Source organism: Galeopterus variegatus, unplaced genomic scaffold, assembly GCF_000696425.1.
Source record: "Galeopterus variegatus unplaced genomic scaffold, G_variegatus-3.0.2 Scaffold7653, whole genome shotgun sequence".
Lineage (NCBI taxonomy): Eukaryota > Metazoa > Chordata > Mammalia > Dermoptera > Cynocephalidae > Galeopterus > Galeopterus variegatus.
In genome coordinates, this window is record NW_007733764.1 from 59614 (window position 1) to 67288 (window position 7675).

At 46.4% G+C, this 7675-nt stretch overlaps 1 pseudogene; it reads left to right on the top strand.

Moving 5' to 3' along the window:
• The first annotated feature begins 5088 nt into the window (after positions 1 to 5088).
• LOC103607721 lies at positions 5089 to 6755 on the top strand (annotated as a pseudogene).
• Positions 6756 to 7675: the final 920 nt, after the last annotated feature.

Below are 7675 nucleotides of genomic sequence, written 5' to 3' on the forward strand. Positions count from 1 at the left end.
TTTAAAAGAAAATGTTATCAAAATCAAATATTGGTAATGATGTGGAACACTGGAAACTCTTATTCGCTGTTCTTATTTGGTGGGAACATAAATTGTTATAATTACTTGTTTCATATCTCTAAAGTCAAATATATGCATTAATCTAAGACAAAGTAATTCAACTTCTAGGTATATATCCAACAGAAATATATGTATCATATATACAAGAATATGCATAGTAGTTTTTGTAATAATCAATATAAAAACAACCCAAATGTTCATCAACTTTAGAATGGACATATAAGTTGTGTAGTCTCACTACAGAGTACTACACAGCTAGGAAAGTGAGCAAACTACAGGTACACGTAATACCATAGATCAACCTCACAAACAAAATAATGAATAAAACATGTCAGGCCCAATAAATGTATACTGTAAGGTTCCATTTATATAAACTTCCAAAACAGGCAAAGTTAATCTATAGTGCTAAAAGTGTGAAGAGTGTTAACAGTTTGAAAGGAGGAAGGAGTAATATTTGGGAGGTAGACTCTGGAGTGTTGTCTGTGTTCTAGTTCACGACCTGAATGGTAGTTACACAAGAGCGTCCATTTTGTGATCATTTGTAGAGTTTTCTATGTGTGTTTTACTTTGATACAAGTTTAAAATGTAAATCAGTAAATAATTTGAGTCACCTATTTGCTTCTAGTTAATTCTATGGGTTAATACCAGAGCCAGACATCTTTGCTACACATAGTTTTTGAGGATGGACACTCTAGTCTCCTGGTTACAAAACTTGCAACACGCCTATCCTCTTGCCCCTTCATTTATGAGCCTTCTCCTTTCAACAATACACGGGAAGTTCTTACCCATAACTATCCAGTCATCCAGAGACATTTAGGAGAAGACTGGGGGATAAGGCTTGTCTTTTTCCTCATCTTATCTCCTGCTAAGTTTCCTGCCTTCCTCTCAGTTTTTAGATGGAACACCTTCAGTGTTAGATGCCTCTTGTAAGACCTCACAAAACTGCAGGAAGTAACCAAGACACATTAACACACTAACATCCAGAATTCTCCTACCATTTTCCCTAATTATTCAGCCTTGTGTGTAGAAGGTGCATGTTCCAAGATACAACAGGCAACCGTTTAACCAAATGTTTTATAACTACATGGCAATGGTCACCATCTTCCCTGCCCACAATGGTCTGATCCTCAATGCTCTCCATCTTACTTCCTCCACTTGGCCAGCTCTACATTTTAGATCTATTCCTTGGAGCACCCCAATTCTGGGCCTATTTTCTGATTTAATCAGGATTCCTATGTGAAAGCAATGGAAACTGGCTCTTGCTTAATAAAGCAGAAAAGTAAATTAGCAATAGGATATTTGGTAAATCATTAAGTCACTGGGGGCATTGAAGAATTAGAGTCAAGCTATATGGCCAGAAACAATGAATCTAGTTGTACCATAGAACTGGCCTGATGATAACCCTGCTGCTGTCACCACCAAGCACTAGATGCCATAGCTTGTAATTCCCAAATGGTAGGATGTGGACACTAGACACTGCCACTCACATTCCTGATGGTGCTGCCCCGAGAAACTTGGTCTTGCTGCAACCACCACCACCAGAGGGAGAATTCTCTGCTGTCCTGATTCTTTAGATCATTAATGCCAGGTTCAAAGGCCCAGAAGGGTGCCTCTGAGTGGCTGAGCAGAGGTCATGTGCCACATTATAGCTGCAAGAAATACTGAGATATGTGGCATTTTCATCTTCTATTCTGGGAGGCGGGCTCTGCCTTCTAAACCAAGAGTCATGAGACAAAAAATTCCCCCAAATCAGAAGAGGTTCAGATACTGGTGATACTCCAAGATGAACACTATCCACTTCACCATTGTAACTTCACCCACCACCTGGCACATCATAGGTAGTTAATAAATATTTGTTTGTGGAGTGATTGAAAAGCATAGAAGACTGGAGGTGACTAAAATTAGTCTACAGGAGGTGGTCAGGTGGATGGGAAGGAACTTGAATAGTATTCTCTAGTACAGAATACAAAATGGGATCAGGTCAGACACTGGGACATGGTTGTGTATGGAGGTAGATCTTCCAGCCACAGCTGTCACATCCAACCATGATCTCCCAGTCTGGGACAACTATCCTGTGAGGATGCCATTGATGGACAGAAGGTTACCAGGCATTCTACCTCCAGGCTTTCAAATATGTATTTCTCTGGCTTGTCAGCGAGTGATGCTGCTGCAGGCAATTCAGATATTCAAGAATCACGGATGGGGCCGGCCCGGTGGCGCACTGCTATAGTGCGCCGCTTGGGAAGCGCGGCGGCGCTCCCACCGAGGGTTCGGATCCCACATACAGACCGGTTCCTGCTCACTGGCTGAGAGAGGCGCGGGAGCAGCACCGAGGGTTGCGATCCCGTTGCCGGTCCCGGTCCGGTACAGGGGCGACACTGAGGGTTGCGATCCGTTGCCGGACATGGAAAAAGACAAAAACAAAAAAACAAAAAAAAGAATCACGGATCGAAAAGTCAGGTTAGAGAATAAATTCAGATGATATCTAGATGTAAAATAGATCAAGAGATCAAGAAGGATATCATGTATTCTAATCACTGGAGGACACTCAAGTATTCATAGGACTGAAAACTTTAGTGTCACTTTTGCAAAATGGGGATAATAATAGAATCTAACCTATAGTGCTATTGTCAGAATTAAAGGAGCTAATGTATAGTACGTAAAGAGCTTGGCAGATAGTGGATGATCTCTGACTGGTAACTATTACTGTCACAATTATTTCATGTCTGTGAAATTGTAAAACAGTTACTGCATAATAGAGACTCTTTCACCATACAGACAAATATAGTTAATAGGTAACTGGCTTGACCAGTGTATTAGTTGGGGCCTAACAGAAGAAAGACAGAAAACACACAGTAATTTAAAAAGAAAGGTTTACTATAAAGAATTATTAACTAGTTAGAGCTGGCTGGTTAGCTTACTTGGTTAGAGCATGGTGCTGATAACACCAAGGTCAAGGGTTCAGATCCCTATACCTGCCAGCTGCTAAAAATAAATTAAAAAATAAAAATAAAAAAATTATAATGATAATCGTGGTATTGATGGCTGCCTTATGTGGGACACAATTATCATTATATTCTACCTGACATGCATACAGAAGGGTGTCTCCATTTGCTGCCCTGTCAGAGATCTCTCCCAGCCATTCTGTTTTATAAAGACTGCCAGCCTAAAGAGCTTCTCCAGGAGATCCAGAATCAACGTGAGTGAGAAGGCTCTAGACTTATGCTACCTCAGGAGTCCTGGCCAAGGGAGTTCCACCTGGTTTTTGTTTTTTGTTTTTGTTTTCACAAAGAGCACAATGGTAGAGGGTTTGATGAGCCCCTGCCACACCTTGGCATAAGGTTGCAAGATAAAACTATCCATTAGCTATTTATGCTTCCTCCTTGCCTTCTTTTAAGATTGGCCCTAATGCCTGGCTATAGTACAGTCACTGTGTGCAGAGGTGGGAGACAAGAGCCCAGGCTTCCATTAAGTAGTGTGCTTGAGGACATGGGATGTGAAGCCCTCTTCCATTGCCCTGTGAAATCTTGGTGAAACCAGCATTTCTCAATAATGCTTTTGACGTGTGTGGCTCCTTTTCAGAGAATGTGAAGAAGTCTGTGTAGGGTGAATGGTTGAGTTGCTAGGTCCTGAGTCTGGGGCTCTGAGGGGGAGTGCACACACCAGGCAGGGACACAGACCCTGCACACCAAGACCAAGTCAGCTGTGCATTCTCATCCATGAGGTCATGGGGTCATGGCCATCTTTCTGCCTTCATATCTACAAATGCCTCCTGGTGGGTGGGTGGGTGTTTCTGAAACACCAGTGGAGGTGTTGCAAGAGGTAGACCTGGGAAAGTGAGGCAAGGCTGACAGTCAGCCCAGGTTTTGTGGCATGCAGATCCCCCATGCACTGGGCAACTGGAGAGGCATGCTGTGAGGCCCTGGTACCAACAACCATGGGTATGCCTAGTAGTTTCCCTTGGCTGCTGTAACAAGTTATCACAAAGGTAGTAGCGAAAAACAACACAGATTTATTCTCTTACCGTTCTAGAGGCCATAAATCTAAACTGAATTGGCAGGGTTTGTTCCTCTGGAGGCTCCAGGGGAGAATGGGTTTCTAGTCCCTAAAAGCCACCAGCACTCCTTGACTCAGGGCCCCTTCCTCCACCTTCAAAGTCTGTAGCACAGCATCTTCAACTCTCTCACTCTCCTCTCCTTCTTTGCCTCTGACCTTGCCTCCCTCTTATAAGGACACTTTGTGATTACATTTAGGGCCCACCTGGATCCAGGACCATCTCCCATCTCAAGATCCTTAGCTTGAGTTGGCTCTCAGCTGCAAGCCGCCATGAGCACTCAGATTCGAGCCAGTGCCAAAGAGCTGGGATGGGGGGGTGTGGGGATTTCCCACGGTGGCCTGTGAAGTATACCATAAAGCAAATATATTTCACAGGGCCTCCAAAGCCCTGTAGTCTCAATTTTAGCCTAACCTTTTGGGATTACATATAGAAATGTTAACCTTGCAAAAGACAGGAAACATTCCCCAGGCTAAATTCTCTGTTGTAAGATATAGAATTGTAACACAACAAGGTCGCTGGCTCAAGGACAGACAAGTTACGCAAAAATGCTGGGGAAATTGCTGTAGGGAAAAACAGTGTTTGCTAAGATCAAGCTTTTGTTGGTGGATCGACTTAACCTTTTGCAAATTGCATTACGGAATGTCACTTTGCTTGTTTCACTGAATGTTACCAGCCTCTACTGTTAAACTATACTTGGTCATAACCCCACCTATGTTCTTTTCCTGTAACTTCCTGGTCTGGAGAATAAATGTGGGAAGAGAACCCGAGCTTGTGGTTGATTTCCCATATGGAAGGAATGCCTGTCTCTTGAGGGTTCCAGGAGATTAACCCCTTCAGGGTCTCTCACTGCTCAGAAGAGATGGGCCTTGAGTAATCCTTTTGGGGCTCCATCACCCAGGGGAAGAGAGGTGCCAAATCTGTGTGAGGCAAAGCAACAGCAGCCAAGCTCATGACTGGCTGGGTGGGCTGCCACCTCCTCTTCCTCAGCCAGTGGTGGCCTGGGCCCAGCAGCCATAGCTGAGGACTACTGGGATGGGCACCTATGGCTAACAGGAGGAGAAGGATGTTGCAAGGTCTCAGCCAGGGATGCCACCGCAGGTGCCACTGCACCAACCCCATGGCTCTGAGGTTGCTCGTGTCCCCCTGCAGGTCACCATGGATTGGATAAAGATCAAACAGCAGCTGTCAGTGACACTCTGAACAGGCTGAGGCATTGACAAGACCAATCATGCCACTGAGTAGATAGGCCTGGATGAGAGTTGCAGTGGTGGCTGCAGTGATCCTGGAGAGGCCCCCACATGTGCTGCCCCTGGGTAACCTCGCACTGGATGGGCCCACTCATCTCTGCACTGGAGATTGTGCAGGAGAACTTGACGATGGGATCTGATGAGGAGACTGACCAGGCTTCAGCCACGTCCTCAGATGAGGTGCAGTCTCTAGTTGCATGCACAACCATCCCCCACATAAGATCCTCAAGCAAGGTAAGGACATCAACACACGCCTATCACTACCAGCAGACATCCAACTGCCCAAGGGCTACCTTGAGAAGCTGACCTTCAATAACCCCATCTTTTACAGGACCCTCAGCCACCATCACATCAGCCTGTCCAAAATTGGCTTTGGGAAACTGGAGACCTACAGTAAGCTGGACCTCCTGGGCATGGGTACCTATGCCATGGTTTACAAAGGTAAAAGCAAGCTCACAGACAACCTTGCAGCACTCAAGGAGATCAGTCTGGAACACAAAGAGGAGGCACCCTGCACCGCCATCTTGGAAGTGTCCCTGCTTATGGACCTCAAACATGTCAACATTGTCATACTACACTACATTATCCATACGGAGAAGTCCCCCTTCCTTGTCTTTGAGTATCTGGACAAGGACCTAAAGCAGTACCTGGATGACTGTGGGAATATCGTCAACATGCACAATGTGAAACTGCTCCTGTTCCAGCTGCTCTGTGGCCTGGCCTACTGCCACTGGCGGAAGGTCCTACACTGTGACCTCAAGCCCCAGAACCTGCTCATCAATAAAAGGAGAGAGCCCAAGCTGGCCAACTTCAGCCTGGCCCAGGCCAAGTCAATCCCAACAAAGACATACTCCAACAAAGTGGTGACACTGTGGTACCAGCCCCCTAACATCCTCCTTGAGTCCATGGACTACTCCACCCAAATTATAAGTGGGGTGTGGGCTGCATCTTCCACGAGATGGCCACAGGCAGGTCTCTCTTCCCAGGCTCCAAGGTGGAGGAACAGCTAGCTGTGTTTCATCTTCTGCATCTTGGGAAGCCCAACTTTGGAGACGTAGCCAGGCATCCTGTCCAACAAGGAGCTCAAGACATACAACTACCCCAAGTACTGAACCGAGAACCTTTTGAGCCACACCCCCTGACTTGATAGTGACAGGGCTGACCTCCTCACCAAGCTGCTGCAGTTTGAGGGATTAAAATCGGATCTCTGCAGAGGATGCCATGAAATATCCATTCTTCCTCAGTTGGTGGGAGTGGATCCACAAACTTCCTGACAGTACTTCCATATTTGCACTAAGGAAGATCCACTTCAACAGGAAGCCAGCCTTCAGTCTTCATTGATGCCTGACTCAGGCAGGCCAGCTTTCCACATGGTGGACACCAAGTTCTAAGCCACAGCCCGAGGCCGCAGCAAGCAGCAGCTGAAGGGATGCCACACCCTTCACAGGGCAGTCCCCAACTGTATCCTCCCTTCTTGCTGCCTTCCTACCTGCCTGAGCCATGGTCACCTGCCCAGTTGTCCCCTGCTGCCTACCCACCCTCTGGCCTGTCTGCTGGGCATTAGCAAAGCTCTCATCACTCCTAAAAAAAAAATCCTTAATTTAATCACATCTGCAAAGTTCCTTTGGGAACCTCAGGTCATATATTTACAGGGTCTGAGGATTAAGACATGGACATCTTTGGAGGTCATTATTGTGCCAAAAACAGCACTTGTCCTTGATGTCTCCTTATGTGAACTTGAGTTTGGTCAGTTTAGAGGGCATCAGGGTCTGGAACTTAGAGATTTCTGAGGCAAAACTCCACCCCAAATAGCTCTGCTGAGATGGTAATAGTGAGCACTAGTAAAATTCTCCATTTTATAGATGAGGCCCAGGGCAGTGGAGTAATTTGCTCTAGTTAATGAGAGGCACGGTGAGGATGCCCCACCCAGCACTGCCGGCCTGATGGGCCAGGTGGGTCCCAGTGGCAGAGGCAGAGTTCCGTAGAGGCAAGTGGTCTTGGGTGAGGTGCGTGGCACCATGGCAGTATAAGCCCAACCTGGTGACACATCCACCCAGCTGGCATCAAGTTCCCCAGTCCCTCTGGCATCAGCAGGAGCCAGACAGCTGCTCTGTGCATGTGTGAACAGTCACTAAATGTGCCTCCCTCCAGACACTGGTCTCCTTTGGGTTCTGAAAGGCTGGAGAGGTTGCAGGGATAGAAGTGTTTTCCTGAGGCCCTCCTGGCATGAGCCCTGTGGTGGTTAGAATGGTGGCCCCCAAAAGATATGTCCACCTAGAGCCTGTGCATGTGACTTTATTTGGAAAAAGGG